This window comes from Schistocerca piceifrons, chromosome 11, assembly GCF_021461385.2.
Source record: "Schistocerca piceifrons isolate TAMUIC-IGC-003096 chromosome 11, iqSchPice1.1, whole genome shotgun sequence".
Classification (NCBI taxonomy): Eukaryota; Metazoa; Arthropoda; class Insecta; order Orthoptera; family Acrididae; genus Schistocerca; species Schistocerca piceifrons.
The window spans coordinates 11446815-11464705 of record NC_060148.1 but is presented as its reverse complement, the minus strand read 5'-3'; the positions used below and the strand labels follow the sequence as shown (position 1 = coordinate 11464705).

Genomic DNA, 17891 nt, shown 5'->3' with positions numbered 1-17891 from the left:
GAATTGCGCGCAGTTATTCGGTTTCCGACCGCAAAGGGCCAGTTGGCGGAAGTGTATGCTGAGTCGTGCACGGATGTCTCAAAAATGTTCGTAAGTGATGCTGAGAGTTCGCAGTCTGCCAGTAAAAGCATAACAACCGTTTTTAGGAATCGGAAAGGGGTTTTGTTGGTAGACTTTATGCCCACTGGGACCAAAATTAAAGCTGACAAGTACTATGAGAGTCTGAAAAAAGTCAAACGGGCAATTCAGAACCGGAGAAGAGGAATGTTGAGCAAGGGCGTACACATTCTCCGCGACAACGCTCGCCCACACATCGCTCGGCAAACCGTTGCTCTCCTGCAACAGTTGCAGTGGAACATAATCACCCACCCACCCTGTAGTCCTGACTTGGCGCCCAGTGACTATCACCTGTTCCCTAGGTTAAAAGAACATTTGGCCGGAAAGCGATTCAGCTCCGACGACGAGGTGAAAGAAGAGGTTCGTAACTTTCTGAACAGCATTGCGGCGAGCTGGTATGACATGGGCATACAAACTCTGCCACAGCGTCTACAAAAATGAATCGACAGAAATGGTGATTCTGTCGAAAAATAGCTAAATCTTGAAGCTGTAAACTGACGTAAACCATTATAGAAAATTAAACAGGTCTATGTACTTACCAAAAAAAATAGGAGACCTTACTTTTGGGATTACCCTCGTACTTCCATAGCACACAAGTTACAACACTAAAAATTTCAAATACACGATGCGTTTATCTGCCGATATATGGTTTCCTGTGAATCTATTGTAACAAACCGTAGTTAAACTGGCTGGTTTTCGAGAGATCCTCCATTTTCTGATGCTTTTAAACAGCTGATCTCCGTAGCACGTAGCCTACGACAAAGAAAACGCACCAAGTACGTAGTTTAATTCAGTACAGTATGGCGGATCGTAAGTTTTGCATGTGACGTCTCACAGGCCACGTTCCTGCGCACGTGTCACGAATCTCACGTGCCAGATTCTTTACATTACAGGCTCCGCACGTGGAATTGCACGCTGTGACGTCACAAACTCCTCGATCACGTGGGAGGATGGCTGACGTACTCATATTTACTATTCGCGGCTGCACTAGCTTTCTGGCGTAGCGCTAATAAATTATACGCAGACACCAACCGTGTGAAAACCCGTATCAAAATCCCTACACTATTTCCTGAGACGAGGCTTCGCATACGGAGAGAAGAACGCGGCGCGCGACTTTTTACTTACAGTAGGCCTATTTGCAGACAGATGTCACAGGATGGTCACTATACAATTTTCTTGACTCTGCTTTTCGTGCTCGTGCATACTGGTTCAGACGGAGTACACCAGTACCGCTTCACTGACTCTGAGTGGACATCATTTTCATCTCATAATGAGACGCGTGCAGTTAACGAGTCTTCACTAACACACTTAAGGTCATTCAGTGTAACGCAACGAGATTACGCCATAACTTGATTTCACGGTCACTTGGACTACTTAAATTGAGATCGACCGTCCCTTTGTGTTAGAGGGTACACACAGACGAAAGGGGCAATTACGTAACCGAGGCACACGTACGCAAAACAGCGGCTACGCCAATACGTGCTGCGCACGAAAAGTTGCAATCTGACTGCAGCAATGCAGACGGAGGTTAACAGTTTTAATGTTGTCGCGTTAGCTGCTACAAATGACAGAGGTATCTGGCGACCGGAACTGTTTGTGAATAAAAAATGAAACCAAATTTTTCAGCAGCTCTAAGGTGGTTGAACTACGACACTGTCGAACCTTGCTGTTTATTGGTCCGTGTTTCCTGGTACGTTTGCAAAATTGAACACACATTCTCCTGGACGCACAGCATTCTTCTACGCACATAACACTTTTCTTGAACAGTATCCCGTTAACTCGATTAAAAGAAACTTAGGGTATACACATTACTAAACGCTTAAAACGGTGAAACTGTTCCAGTTACTTCCAGGTGCAATCAAAATTTGATATTTCGTATCTACATAAGATTATTGACTGAATTTAAAAATGTCAAATGCTGTCTTATTCTGCGCATTGAGAAGCATAATCTTGCGTTAACCCTTTCGTGGGCAAAATTACTGAGCAGTTTTTTTTTTAATGAATGGAGAGCAGGTAGTAGTTAACAGACAGGTGTATTTATCATACAGAACATCAAATTTGCTCCAACTGTGAAAGTGAGGTTACACAACAAGGTGGGAAGTATTCTTCCCACTGCCCTTCCTTGGAGTTAAATGACAAAAACAACTTTTTCAATATATGCCATATTTATTTGATAAATTTACTCCTCTTGTTACAATGATTGTTCATAATTACTTGCCATGAAATTTTCTGAAACATGGGTCTATGCAAAGTGGTATTTGAGGATATGTACAAACACAGTGAGTGCTCTTTTCCGCAGATTTGGTACGACAATGGCGGCACGTCCAGCAGGTTTCTCCTAAAATGGGTTGATGCTCCCCTACATCCACATGAAGAAAATCTTCAGGTACTTTATCCCTTTTTGCCAGAAAGACAGGTTTTTGTCCACGCCTTTTTTGGGACGAGCAGCCAGCGATCAATTGTCTGGCTAGATGGATCCTGTATGTGAGCTGATCGGGGTGCCCACTTTCTCTTCTACTTATTTTCCACAGGATAAAACTGTTCACTGCAGAAACGTCCAACAGGAAATAAAATATTGTGTGCCACCATTTTACAGAACGTCTGTCAATAGCGTACCTCTCTCGTAATTGATCAAACATATCGACACCATCCATTATTTTGTTGTATTCTGTCACAACTTCAGGACAAGAAGTCTCTGTACTAGCACCATTCTTGTTTTTCCTTTTCACTGTGGCTGTTTCTCATGGGTCATGAATTGAGGACAGGAAAGTGACTGGACGGTTATCCATCCATTTTAGTGCAGAAATGGCTTCTTTTGTTTCAAACTGGAATTCTCCTCGTTCCAATTTTACGTTTTCCTTCATAAATTTGGGTATATCAGCTTTGAGGGGGAAAAAACCCACAATTCTGCGCGAAGGTACAGCGACAACGGCGGGAACTTCCGATTGGAAGTAGTACCCTATACTGTTCAATAGGTGGTAGCACTGTACAGAGGTGGGAACTGTGAATCCCACGGGACTAGGAGCGAGTTCATTGTAGTGGGAAGCATGTTTCCCACGGCTCACGAAAGGGTTAAAGGTCAATCCAAAGTCTACGGGTGGAAACTTAACCATCAAAACTATCGTGTTCGGCGATGTTCGTGGATGTATTAAACGCTTGCGCTTTAGCGCCTTCATTGCACACCAACTGAGGCGAATGTGACGTCATTCTGACGTGTACACGCAGTATTGAAGGCGGGAGATATCGTCCACAGACATATGTGAAAGACTTATGTTCTACCCTGTTTGTGAACATAAATTCGGTAATAAAAACGCTTCTGAACATATTGAGCATCACTATGGAGACTTAGGAGGGTAGGCAGTGCAACCTTCGAAAAACACGAGACTCAAATCGGAAAGGAAACTAATTGCAGATCTGTAAAGCAGACTGCTCGAAAATCTGTTCAACTGGGCGCTTTCCAAACAGAGTGCTCGGAGAACACTTGCGTCCAATTCTGGAACATTACTCACGTTTGTTCGACCTACATGAAATATTACTGGCATGCAGCAACGTCTTTTACGGAAACGGGGACATGACTAACTGTGACAGGCTTGTTTGAATTGTAGAAGAGCGCCACCAAAATAGCGAATAACACGAAGTGGCAGAGATCTCGAGACGGAGCCCAACTGTTCAGCGAGTTTTAAGAGCCTCTATTAAGTGGAAAATCTGAGGACGTTCTTGAGTGATGTATGTATCGCTTTGTGGAGGCCGCGAAATCTAGCTTAGAAGGGGGCCGCACCAACTCCCCCTCACACGTTTTACTCATATTGACAGAGTGTCCTAGGGTACGGCTAGGACTTCAAACGTAGGGAGAAAGGAAGACGAAACACACTACCGTTTTCGGGGAACTTATAGATCTCATAATTAAATGTTTCCATGAGACATTTAACCACAAGAAGTGATTTAAAATTGGATGAGAAGTTCCGCCTTACGCAATACACCTTTTTTTTCTTTTGTTTCACCCACACATGTTTCAGCACTTTTGTGCTATCGTCAGTGGGTTCTATTTTTTATTTTTAACTGTAGATATTACATATTAGCATTTGTGTTGTTTACAACATTATGTAGTAGTTGCATTTATAACTTCATTGGCGAAAAGTGGGTGTAAGCATTAGTTAACATACCTTACATAATGCTATTGACCATTTATTTTGGTAGCTGTTCTGCTACACAATATACAACTTGTCATCTGCAAACAGCAAAACGTAATTTATTTTTCTGTTTGTTATGCATTTACGAGCGGAAATGCGACTGTATCACGTTTTCTTTCTGTAACTTACAGTTTTGAACTTGTGGTGCTTTCTACTGTGTTGTTGGAGAAGTACTTCTTTGCCTGCATTCGCGTGGCAATGCACTTCATCCGATTACTCAAAACATAGGCTGAGTTTTCGGTGCCATTACGTGTTGTTGTGGCTGTGTGGCGTTCATTTGTTTCGTAGCGTGTTCTGCTGGGTGGGGCGCGCGAGTTTGAATTGTATTTGGCGTTAGTGGTTTGTGTGTGTTTGCGTGTGTGTGATGTGTGTGTTGTTGAGTACTGGGGGAGAGAGAGAGAGAGAGAGAGAGAGAGAGAGAGAGAGGTCCCTTTTTTGTGGTATGTGTGTGTTACTTGTATAGTTCTGCTATTGTCGAGAAGAGGGTTTTGTTGCGCAGTGATGTGTATTCATTGAGTACTTTCTTTCCTTGGGCTATTGATTTTTGGATGTGGTAGTTTTCTTCTATAGTTAATTTTTGGTATAGGCTGCTGCTAGTTTTTAGGATGTGAAGGTCAGTTTCAATGTTTGTTGGGTGCCCCAGTACTCAACACACACATCGCACACACGCAAACACACACAAACCACTAACGCCAAATACAATTCAAACTCGCGCGCCCCACCCAGCAGAACACGCTACGAAACAAATGAACGCCACACAGCCACAACAACACGTAATGGCAGCGAAAACTCAGCCTATGTTTTGAGTAATCGGATGAAGTGCATTGCCACGCGAATGCAGGCAAAGAAGTACTTCGACAACAACACAGTAGAAAGCACCACAAGTTCACAACTGTAAGTTACAGAAAGAAAACGTGGTAGTCTTATTTCCGTTCGTACATGCATAACAAACAGAAAAATAAATTACGTTTTGCTGTTTGCAGATGACAAGTTGTATATTGTGTAGCAGAACAGCTACCAAAATATATGGTCAATAACATTATGTGAGGTATGCTAGCACCAAACCGGAGTTGCTGTTGGTGTAGCGCCTAGAACCGCTCGGCCACCTCGGTCGGCATGATTGTGCAAATTATCAATTTTTTAATGAATATAATTTTCACTATATCCATCCCGAAAGTAGGAAAAAGATGTTTTTGCAATTAAATTCGAAATATAAACATAAAAATATAAACGTGCCAACTATCAATCAAATCAGTACAATCGTTTATGTTTTTGTATCTACATTTATTTCAAGTATAACGTGTAACCTGTGGAGCACTGTACAAATCAGGATGGTACTGATCACTGAAACATGGGAGACAATGGTTATTGTTACGTACGGCACACGTAACGGACGCTGAATTTTTGTATGTGTTTCGGTTTTTTCAACATGTCTACTGAAAAACAAACTTGGATCAGATTGATGAACAGTTCTCGGTCATTACATAATTTAGTGGCATACCACGCATATCTATTGCAGGGATGATGATAAAAAAGATATCGTCAGCGATATTGTATTCAGTCTTCGCGCTTATGAAACTAAACGCCTACTCGCTCTCTGGGATGTTTGTGACCGTACAAAGCACATCTGCGTGCCTATAATTTTCAAAGTGGATCCCTTAAAGAAACGGCCGACAGTTGCGTCTTCCTGTTTACATATGCTGAAGTCGTACTCCTATATGGCCTGTCAGTGTGAATCGTAGCAGACTCCTACCACTTCGCAGGAATCCTTCAGCCCGTCTCTGCCACGTTCACTAATCTCTTTCTCATTTGTTCCATCTTCCTGTGTCACATTTCCCAAGTCCTTGCACCTTCTTCAGTTATTCACCTTCAATCTTAATTCCACTAGTTGGTCTTCCTTTCTTGCTAGTTGTAGCCAGGACGGTGCGGTCCCCCTGTTAAGACTATGTAGTCGCAGTGCTCAGATGTGGTTAAGCCGCCATCTTCCCCGCGCCCATACTGGCATGAAATGACGAAGGAACACTGTTACACGTTAAGTGGGAAGCACCGCCTGCGACGCATTTCATTGGTTCGACAGTGAGAATGTTCACAATAAGTGGACACTGCTGCCACTATGGTGGTCCTCTTAACTTCTTCTTCCCATCTTAGAACTTACCGAGTGTAGCCTGGAATCAGCACGACGGCGTTAATTGGCGGCCTTTTTTTGCCACAAAGAAAAAACGTCCAAACATCACTGTGGGTTTGAACACAGAACTTCTACGTTCATAGCAGCAGCCCTTATCGATTGAAGCACTGTACCACAACAACATGCGCCATTTCCAACTTAACAACACACGTATTCACATCTGTGGGAGCTTGCTCTTACTTTTCTTTAGATACAGGCTGTGTCATGATTAATTACAGAACTATACTATGTCTGAAGAGGCCATGAAGCTCCAACGGCACCGACCGGCCGCCATGTCGTCCCTAGCCCACAGGCGTCACTGGATGTGGATACGGAGGGGCATGTGGTCAGCACACCGTTCTCCAGTTTACGAGACCGGAGCCGCTACTTCTCAGTCGAGTAGCTCCTCAGTTTGCCTCACAAGGGCTGACTGCATCCCGCGTGCCAACAGCGTTCGGCAGATCGGACGGTCACCCATCCAAGTGCTAGCCCAGCCCGACAGCGCTTAACTTGGGTGATCTGACGGGACGCGGCGCTACCACTGCGGCAAGGCCGTTGGCACTGTCATAATTAACAGGGTATTCACACACAGTTGAAAGTACACGATCCGTACCTCCGTCTTGCATCTCAATTCCATGTATCTTCTTGGGAATTCTTCTATATTCCATTCTCTTCAAGTGCCCATACCATCTTGGCCTTGATGTCTCTCCCCTGCTCTCCAAGGGTTTCTCTTTCACCATTCCCCTTACCCTTTCATTCCTCACACTCTCTCTCCTTCTTACTTGTATTCTGAAAACTTCACGTCAAATGTCTTTAATCTGCTTACATCTCGTTTCTTCATTATTCATGTTTCAGACGCATAGGTCAGTACTGGGATGTAGCAACTCCTATTATGCACTACTTCTCTGCTTTTTTGTGTGACTTTCCAACCCAGGCTCCTACCAGCCCGTCTCTGCCACGTTCACTGATCTCTCTCTATTTGTCCCATCTTCCTGTGTCACACTTCCCAAGTCCTTGCACCTTCGACCTTTCTCAGTTATTCACCACCAATCCTAATTCCGCTAGGTGGTCTTCCTTTCTTTCTGTTTGTAACCATGATCTCACATTTGTTTACATCAAATTTCGTTCCATACTGTCTCTCAGTTTCTTCCCGAGCATCCAGCTGTTGCTGAATCTGCTCCTCCACGTTTTCCCAGATCATCAAGTCATCTGCAAACACCACTGCTTTCGTCTCGTATTCTCCACTTTTTCCTGCCACCTTAGTCATTCATCCACGACCACTATGCACTGCCCTGTTTCACGCCACTTATTTGCTGGAACCAACCAGTCCTTTCATTTCTTCACTTTCGCATAACAGCCGGCCGATGTGGCCGTGCGGTTCTAGGCGCTTCAGTCTGGAACCGTGCGACCGCTACGGTCGCAGGTTCGAATCCCGCCTCGGGCATGGATGTGTGTGATGTCCTTAGGTTAGTTGGGTTTAAGTAGTTCTAAGTTCTAGGGGACTGATGACCTCAGAAGTTAAGTCCCATAGTGCTCAGAGCCATATGAACTTTTTTTTTTCCCGCATAACTCAAACTTGCACAGCGCATCTCCCCCACTCTTACCGGACTTTTCTTCTGCAGACGCTGTCTAGTCTCTTTTCTATACCGAGAAAGGTCATCACGAGGGTCTTCCCCGAACTCGTGGTGGTGGTCCAGCAGGTGACGTCACGGCCTCACCTCCCACACCTGCAGCCGCGCCGCTTCTCTCCCCCCCCCCCCCCCCACCCACCCTTGTTCGGATTGACATACCTCGGCACAGTGTGGGGCCAGTGTGACGCCCCCTTAGTCTCTACAGTCCTTCCTACTCCCTTTCTTGAATATAAGGACAATTAGTAGCCCTTTTCTAATCTTGTGGAGTCTTCTTCTCATTCCACAAAACTCTTATCACACGATACAACTACTGTTTGCCAATATCCCCTGCTGCAATACTCGACACTTACTTCGTCTAGACCTGGATTTAACAAGTGCGTAAAGTATTCCTTCCACACTGCCTTCAGTGTCGCTCTGATATTAACCTCTTCCCCAAAGTACACGATAATAGACGCACAGATAGATACACAGGGGCTCCAAAACGTATACCTTAAGACAGGGCTTCACAACATACGTGCTCGCGGAGCAAGCTGTGAGCAGCAAGGCGCGAGCACGGAGCAGCGCGAGCACGCTACCCCCACTACCGGACCAGAGTGGGGAGAGTCACGTGGCGCACACAACAGCTGCCGCCAGTCGATGTAAATCCGCACCCACCTGCAGGGATATCACTCACGAATTATCACTGCGACAAATGAAACAGATAAAGGAGAATGAACACGTGCCACATAATTTTATTAGCTTAGTGTATGCCTCTACATTCGCATTAATTTGTGAACTGTTACACAATAAAAGGTGTCACTGAAGTGTGGGGTTCTCGGTTATCTTGTACGTTTTGCCCTTTACAATTGCGTCTATGTTCGGAGTAATTGTTCTTGTGTATTTTAGGCGCAGATAATGCGTTTCTCACGCGCGTCTTGTTCCATTTCATTGCAGAGAACAGTTGTTCACAAACATACGTGGAACCGAACATACGTGGAACCGAACATTGATATTATTGTAGCCGCCAGTTTGTGCAAACGAGGAAATCTATCCTGAGGGAAGTGTCTGTAGAATTCCAAAATGTTTTTCTTGTTCTGAAATTTGTCTCTGTATTCTCTGTCACACTGCAGGTCAATAATTTCTAGTTGCAGCTCAGAACCAATCTCTTCAATATTCGCCGAATATGGAGAGGAGAACAGATCAGAATCACTGTCTAGTGCTGTCAGGTCTTGAAAGCGTTGATCAACTAAACTATGTGAATAACGTTCACAGTCTTTGTGAACATCTTGCATGGATGATAATTTAGGAAAATGAGCTAGGTTTCCTGTTTCCAGCTGACTCACCCAAAGTGTCAATTTCATTTTAAAAGCTCGTATTCCATCTATGAAACGAGTAATTAGCAGATCTTTACCTTGTAGTAAAATGTTCAAAGCATTCAGATGGCTAGTTAAATCTGCTAAGGACGCGAGATCACATTCAAACGTGCGCGCGCATTTCCCCTCCCTCCCTCCCTCCCTCCCTCCCTGCTCCCGAGCACCTGCCTGAGCAGACGCGAGTACTCGCCCTCAAAACCGGCCACTTGTTAAGCCCTGCCTTAAGAGTTATGGGCACTACTTCATCTTCGATACTGTGAAACGAATCTCTTCTAGTGCTAGCTCTTTGGTTTCCATGTGTCGAGAGGTGCTTGTAACGCCCAAAAAGTAGAAAAAAATGCCCTGTAAACATGGGTCCTAAGGTGGGTACCTGACGAGTAACGAGTACTTGTTCAGCGGGAGAGAGGTGTTTCGCTGTAGTGGAGATGAACACGTGCTCACAGCTGTTAAGGTACGCACTTTACAGTTCATGTTTACTGGACAGTTTTTCCTTCTTTTGGTCTACACTATCAGCTCCTCAAATATGAAAAGCAGCGAGCGTGCAGTAGAAGAGAATTGTTCCACAGTATCGAAGTTGCACCACAGGTGATATTGACCGCCCTTGGCGTCATTACCTTGAAATCAACATCTCGACTATGTGACGAGCGGCCGCAGGCGAGTTCTTGGAAATTAATGATTCGCTGCACCACAAGGTTTGTGAAAGGAAGTAACATTTCAGAGGAAGACTTCTGTTACTCAGTGAAGTTACAGGCTGGAGCTAAGGAGAGGTACCGTCACAAAGCGGATGTCAATCGTCTCCTGTTTGAGAGAATACATATGTGTCTACATAACACAAATAAATATCTGTAACCGTAAAATACGTTTCTTCTCAATGCTGAAATGCTATGAATAACGACCATTCTCCAGAGGACACCATGTTAGTATGTAACAACAGTTTTATGTATAATCAGGGTTTTCTAACATATTATGCTTCTTATCTTGACATTAGTACTGAGAATGGTACGATAACAATTGTGAAAAGTGTGTGTTTTTAGCACTACATGTACTATAAAATACTATAAAACCAGGAAAGCAATCAACAAATTGCATTACTACACGTACGTGGGCCGTTTGAAAAGTGCGTGCAAAGTCCGAGAGATGGCACCACCGGCGCGTATCGAGGTCATGTTTAGTTAGTAGCATCTTTGGAAAGAACGCACACCAAGCTTCAGCCATACTGGTCTATTTCTTTGTGTTTGGCATCCCTGTGAATCTAGGAAGTGCAGAGATTGTCAAAAAATGTACGAAAAAGAATTTCGTGTGCTGATTAAACATTACTTAATGAAAGGCAAAACGCATCAGAAGACTAAAGGGAACCTAGATGAACATTACGGTGACTCTGCACCTTCGATTAGACCAGTTCATAAGTGGTTTCAAAATTTTCGGAGTGGCCATATGGGCACAAATGATGCTGAACGTTCAACCCTCCAGAAATCATTGATGAAATCCATGATACTGTGGTGGATGACAGAAGAGTTAAGGTGCGTGACATTGCTAGTGCTGTAGGCATCTCGAATGAACAGGTACATAATATTTTGCATTAACATTTGGACATGAGAAAGCTATCCGCAAGATGGGTTCCGCGATTGCTCACGCTTGACCAAAAACGGAATCGTGTGAAGTGTTGCAAGGATGGTTTGCAGTTGTTCAGGAAGAATGTGCAGGACTTTAAGCGTCGTTTCGACGCTGTGGATGAAACATGGATACATTACTATACTCCTGAGACCAAACAACAATCTAAACAATGGGATGCCAAGGAAGAATCTGCATCAAAGAAGGCGGAAAGGTAATGGCGATTGTGTTTTGGGATTCGGAAGGGATAATCTTCATACACTATCTGGAAAAGGGTAAAACTATTACTGCTGCATATTATTGTTTGTTATTGGACCGTTTGAAAAATGAGTTGCAAGAAAAACGCCGGAGATTGGAACAAAAAAAAAAAAAAAAAAAAGCCCTTTTCCATCACGACAATGCACCAGCACACACACCTCAGCAGTTGTGGTCGCAAAATTATTGGAAACAGGATTCCAACTCGTTTCACATCCCCCCCCTATTCTCCACACTTGGGTCCCTCAGACTACTATTTGTTCCCCAGTTTGAAGAAATGGCTGGCGGGACAAAGATTTTATTCAAACGAGGAGGTGATTGCAGAAACTAACAGCTATTTTGCAGACTTGGGCGACTCGTATTATTCGGAGGGGAGCAACAAATTAGAACAGCGTTGAAGAGTGTATAAGTATGAAAGGAGACTATGTCGAAAAATAAAAAAGGTTTGCCCCAAACACGTAAGTAGTTTTTATTTTTGCACGGACTTTTCAAACGCCCCACGTACTGACAACCACAATAAGAATACTTGTGTCGTCCTGTAGTGTGACACGCCTTACAGCTTGTGTGTCATCGGGCGCGCTGTGTAGTGGCGTCGTGTCGATTTCCGTGTAAAATCGCAGAATACGAGAAAGACAGCCACATAGCAACGAGTTGATTACGACACTGGAGCAGTGAGAAGTTTAGCCCAAGGTTCGCTGATGGAAGTGAAGCAGGAGAACGTCGTTAATAGTGATCTTAAAGGACTAGCAGCGCGAAGGACTGATCTGATGCGGTGCGGCTGGTCCCGGCGGAGGTTCCAGTCCTCCCTTGGGCATGTGTGTGTGTGTGTGTGTGTGTGTGTGTGTGTGTGTGTGTGTGTGTGTCCTTACGATAATTTAGGTTAAGTAGTGTGTAAGCTTAGGGACTAACAAGGGAAAGCCGCCAATTGTGAAATTCAGATTCGATTCATACTGCGCATAATAAAAGCTCATGGCCAGAGGTGTAATGTGGCAAAGCACCAAGATGCACTTCTCAGCCGTTGTCGAGAAAATCGACAGTTAAAAGAAACCGTTGCGGTGAAATACTCTCTACCATTTATAATTCCCTACAGCGTCGTGGCGCAGCGGTAAGCGCTCGGGTTCGTAATCCGAAGGTCGCCGGATCGAATCTCGCGCCATGCATTTTTTTTTTTAGTATTTGTTTTTTGTTATTCAAATGTGTCTACACACACACACACACACACACACACACACACACACACATATATATATATATATATATATATATATATATATAATTCCCGGCAATCAGTTGCAACAATTACGCATATAATAAGTTGTTGAAAGTCGTTTGTCGTGGAAAAACTGGCGACTTGGAACATCATTATGTTTTCCGGAAACAAAGTTGTATTTCACAAATGTTATTAATTGTCTTCATAATGTTAACCACGTATAGTTAACGGAAGACGTAGAAACGATATTCCGAAACGAATACGTATAGCGTAAGTCAAACGTTCGAATTAGAATAGAATTTTCTGTGGCAGGTATGAAATATAAACTCCGTTACTCGCTCGTTACACTTGAAGGACAGATGTTGAATGGGCCGAAACGAGCCGCCGCATAAAAGCGTAGTTGCCTGCTAACTTCGAAAGAAGGTAGATGCGGTCCCTAGCGCAACTTATAACATCGTCGAAAATCAGTGCGGACGTGAGAGCTTTGGTACACCCTGTTAAAAAAAACGGAAAAATGGAGGCGGAACAATAGGAGAGCGATCCGCCTTCACCAACATGCATAAGCAATTCATTAATATATATATATATATATATATATATATATATATATATTAATTACAAAAAACTAATAATAAAAAAAATTGCATGGCGCGAGATTGGATCCGGCGACCTTCCGATTACAAACCGGAGCGCTTACCGCTGCGCCACGACGCTGTATAAAACTATTAACTGTAGAGGGCATTTCACCGCAACGGTTTCTTTTAACTGTCGATTTTCTCGACAACGGCTGAGAAGTGCATCTTGGTGCTTTGCCACATTACACCTCTGGCCATGAGCGTTTATTATGCGCAGTATGAATCGAACCTGAATTTCACAATTGGCGGCCTCCCCTTGTAAGTCCCATAAGATATCACATACTTTTTTTTTTTTTTTTTAACTGATACGGGCTCCGGCAATAAACGTTTCTAGCCGCGTCCGCGGAGCAGTATGTGGTGTAATTAGCGACGCGCGCCGCATACCGCCAAAGGGTCGTGGATTCTGGCCGCTGTTAACACAGGGACTTGCACGCGGCGGCGCGGACGCTGCAGGGCGCGAACAAAAGCAGCGTTTCCACTGCTGTTTGCGAGGAGATGTTGTCAGTTAAAAGTCTGTGCGTAGTGTTCTCATCTAGGTAATACAAGTGGGGGGAGAGAGAGAGAGAGAGAGAGAGAGAGAGAGAGACACACTCACCCCTGTCGCCCTTGTTGGACACCCCGTCCCTCATGGCAGGCCATCACACATTGCGGGGACACCTGCAACACACAACACACACTGACACCGCTGCTCACACCAAAACACACCACACTACACTGCTTTACATTATAACGCGTTTAAAACTAGTTGCGGCTCTTGACAGTCAGTACGCAGGGACGTGCGTGGGCTACGCAGTTGCCGGCGTGCGCTGAACGAGGAGCCTGTGGAACCCGCCTCGCCCGACTGCGCAAACAGCGGCCTGTGCAGGCCGGTAAGCCTGCCACCTTTCCCAGACCACTTTAACCCCTCGGTGGGCGAGCCTTTCACAGTTCCACGAGTGGGCGCGTTGCGGCTTTTGCAGCGCAATTGCTTTCACATTTTTAACCTAAGGAAAAATAATAATCCTGTCAGTAATAAATAGGTAAAATGCACCAATTTCTTTTTCCGTTAATATCAGCACTTGCTTTTGGACCTGGCAAAACTTTAAGCATGTTCTTGGCCTTGGTTTTAGGAGAAGGCGGAAGGGATCCACTTATCCAAAAAGTTTCTTTATCTTTTCCTACGTAAAATCGGTAGTCCTCTCTTTGTTGTCTCCCCTCTTCAACCAGGTGGCCATCTGTTTCGTCTGTCGATTGTTCGGAGTCACTGCTGTGGTTTTCTCCTTCAGTAACTTCCTCTTCCGACTCAGATTCAGACGAACCTGACAATTCTTGTAATTCTTCTTGTGACAATTCTCGCAGTACTTTCTCATAGTCTTCAGGACGTACAGTTAGACGGTGCCTCTCTAATGCTTTCTTTTTCTCCATTTCCACGCTTCTATGAGACCTAATGAAACACATGTTTCTGTAAAAGTACTATATTGTAGCAAAATAATATGCAAGACAAAGTAATGAAAATTGCATATGGGAACTTTGATCAGATTCGAACGTTCATTGTATACTAATATAAAAGAAAGATTGCCTTGACGCGAAAGAAAAAGACAAGTATAGAAAATAATTCCGTCACAAGGCGTGTAGCGACAGACACACCGCAAACTCAACACTGACGTTTCAAACAAGAATAGCTGCCAAACTGCTGAACGCATGATTAGCGCAAATGTAGTAAGTGGTGACATCCGCTGAGAACAACAAATAGGTATCCGGACGTGGACGCAACTGAAACCCTATCTGTGATACTAACAGAAAACTAAATCTTGCGGCTATATGCCGCAGGCGCGCCCAACGAAGGGTTAAGGAACCTGTTCGGGAATAAACTCCGATTCTCGGGCATCTTATACCTTTATTCGTGTGCTTCATGATGAACTGACCGTCGTTTTGTTAATGATCACAGTTATCGCGATATTTCGATATTACAGAAACTACTGCACGAAATTCTTGGGCCGTGTCCTACGTGAGCGACAGAATCGAGCAACAGCTTCAGGCGAAAAAACACCACCGCAGGTGCAGTTCCGGAAGTGGCCTGCGTGAGCGACGTCTGCCTCCCGCTGCAACTGGCCAAGTTTGCATTCAGACGTGTTTGAGTGTCGTCGGTGCAGCACACAGCGACAGCCACACACGTGTGTCTTCTCGGCACAGCAGTGGAGCGGACGAGACGGCGCGTGTGAATTACTTAACATACGATTTCAACAAAACCATTCGGTCACAAAATTTGATTCTTCCGCAAACTATAGCTTAACCCTTTGTTTCCTGACATAAGAAAAAACTTAATTTTTAACATTTTCTTTGCAGAATTTATGCTATTGTGGCCTCAAATGACGTTAGGATTTTTTGTAAAATTTTATTTTATTTTTCACAACTTTTTTCTCTCCTGGTACTCAGAAGTACCGTCAGACTCCATGGACAGAATCACAATATGCGCCGAAAAGTGCTCCAATTTTTATAACTTGTACTTTATTCCACATAAATATTAAATATTTTTACATTAGAAAATTAATTAACAGAAATATGATATTTCTGAATTTTTTTTAAATTTCGCATAAATTTATTCTAGAGCAACTTCACAATACATAGGAACTTAGCTATACATTTTTGACAGTATATACATATCACATATTTAGTGTTAGTGATACCTCATGAAATTGTATGAAATAGTTCTTTTTCTCATTGTAGCACAAATACACTTTACATGTACTACATTGTGAATGTGGTGTCGACTGAATTTTATTTTTCGCACACATTTCGCATCGTCCTCTTTTACAACTGAACACTACAAAATGGTTTTCTCAGTTGCCAAGACGTACATTCTTCGGAACAGAAAAGTTATCCTTCCTTCTCTTTGGGGGAGTTATTTCATCTTTACCGGAGTTTCTCTTTTTGAGATTTGGCACTTGCTGTTCATTCATTAGCCCTAGTGCCACAGCACTCCTGAATTCCAGCAGTGGCAGTGCCCCATGTAGATCACTGAAAATGACGTAAGCATTGACAAAAGCAATTTCTATTCCTCCCCAGAAGAGACGGTGCCACCATTTCTTTGATCGCCTGTCAAGACCATAAGTTGAACGTAATCTGTCTGCATGATCCACACCACCCATGTGTTTATTGTAATCACATACAATAACTGGTCATGGTTTAGTCATACTAGTTCCATCTTTCTGTTTTCTTGTCATTACGCTCTGTTCATTGCTATGGAAGTTTGACGCAATATACACTACTTTATTTTCCCTCCATTGAAATACTGTTAGGTCTAAAGATGACTCTCTGTGATTTGATTCCCCACGGTTTAGACATTTTTCTTTAGGTAAATTCTCTGGCTAACCTTTCCTGTTTGTTCTAATTGTTCCACAGGCAAATGTATTTACGGATTTCTGTGTGAGAAAAAGTGGACAGAACAACTAGTGAGAGGTAACGCATTGTTGCTACAATAAAGTGTTCGCACAACCTGACGGTACTAATAAGTCCGCCTTATAAGTTCCAACTTTATCTCATTCACTTCTAACGTAATGCTTCAAACTATTATAAAAAAACAAAGAAGGTAAGTACGTACAATGGAAAACTCAACGGAAGTTTCAATAAATTGCACACAAATTCAGGCAACACCACGGAAACAAGCACATACAATCTTCTGTTTTCACAGCAGCGTGCGAAAAATAATTTCAAGCTCTGACCGCCAGAGAGGTCTATGTATTGCACAATAACATCTATGAAACAGTAGAGCAGAGTTACTGTTACGTACCGACAGGCTTTCACATCACAAAACTGCACCACGAGAAAATAATGAGAGTCAAAACTTACTGGTACTTGTAAGTACCGTCAGGCAACCTACAGCTTAATATCCTTAAATGATAAAGGTCAGAATTTATTTTCGTTACTCGTCATAGTTACTGTGCTGCACAAAATTGAGTACATGGCTGCAAGAAATTTTTAACAATTTGCAGAGGTAAATTCACATTGTGTACGTTTCCGTATAGTTCATTTAAGGCAGGGGCGGGCAAACGTTGCACGCGGCTCGTGTGCTGCTCGCGTGCGGGCGTCGACCGGGGCTGTGGCGACAGCCTGCAGGTTGCGGCAGTTTAGTGCCAGGCTAAGCTGCGGACGTTGATGCGAAGCGAGCACTACGTAGTGAACGTTGTATTTCAAGAAACGGAGAAGTGGAGATTCGCTATCTTTTAAAAAGTAATGGGAGAATCATTTTTTTATTTGTGCAAAAACGCGAAAATTCGAAATGTTTAATATGTGGCAGTATTCTCGCTGGTCAACGGGAGTTTAGTATTGAAGGCCATTATAATAAATTTCACAAGGACGAGTACAATTTATTGTCGGATTCTGAGCGGATGGGGAACTGAGTGAGCTTAAGAATAGCGATCTGACGATACCAGATGAATCTGTCGTAGTTGGCCGGCCGGAGTGGCCGAGCGGTTCTAGGCACTACAGTCTGGAACCGCGCGACCGCTATGGTCGCAGGTTCGAAACCCTGCCTCGGGCATGGATGTGTGTGATGTCCTTAGGTTAGTTAAGGTTTAAGTAGTTCTAAGTTCTAGGGGACTGATGACCTCAGATGTCAAGTCCCATAGTGCTCAGAGCCATTTGAATTTGTCGTAGTTGCTGTTGTCACGAGAAATCTGCGACTTTCTCTCGTCATGTCTCTCATCTAACTGATTTAAAATTTTATGGAGCACTGTTTTCAAGTTTT

At 43.7% G+C, this 17891-nt stretch overlaps 1 long non-coding RNA gene across 1 annotated transcript in view; it reads right to left on the bottom strand.

Moving 5' to 3' along the window:
- LOC124720403 overlaps positions 1-13825 on the bottom strand; it is a 44839-nt gene extending 31014 nt beyond the window's left edge. Inside the window, exon 1 of the long non-coding RNA XR_007006150.1 lies at positions 13761-13825. This is a non-coding gene — a long non-coding RNA (uncharacterized LOC124720403). The remainder of the gene's footprint in view (positions 1-13760) is intronic.
- Between the last annotated feature and the right edge of the window lie 4066 nt (positions 13826-17891).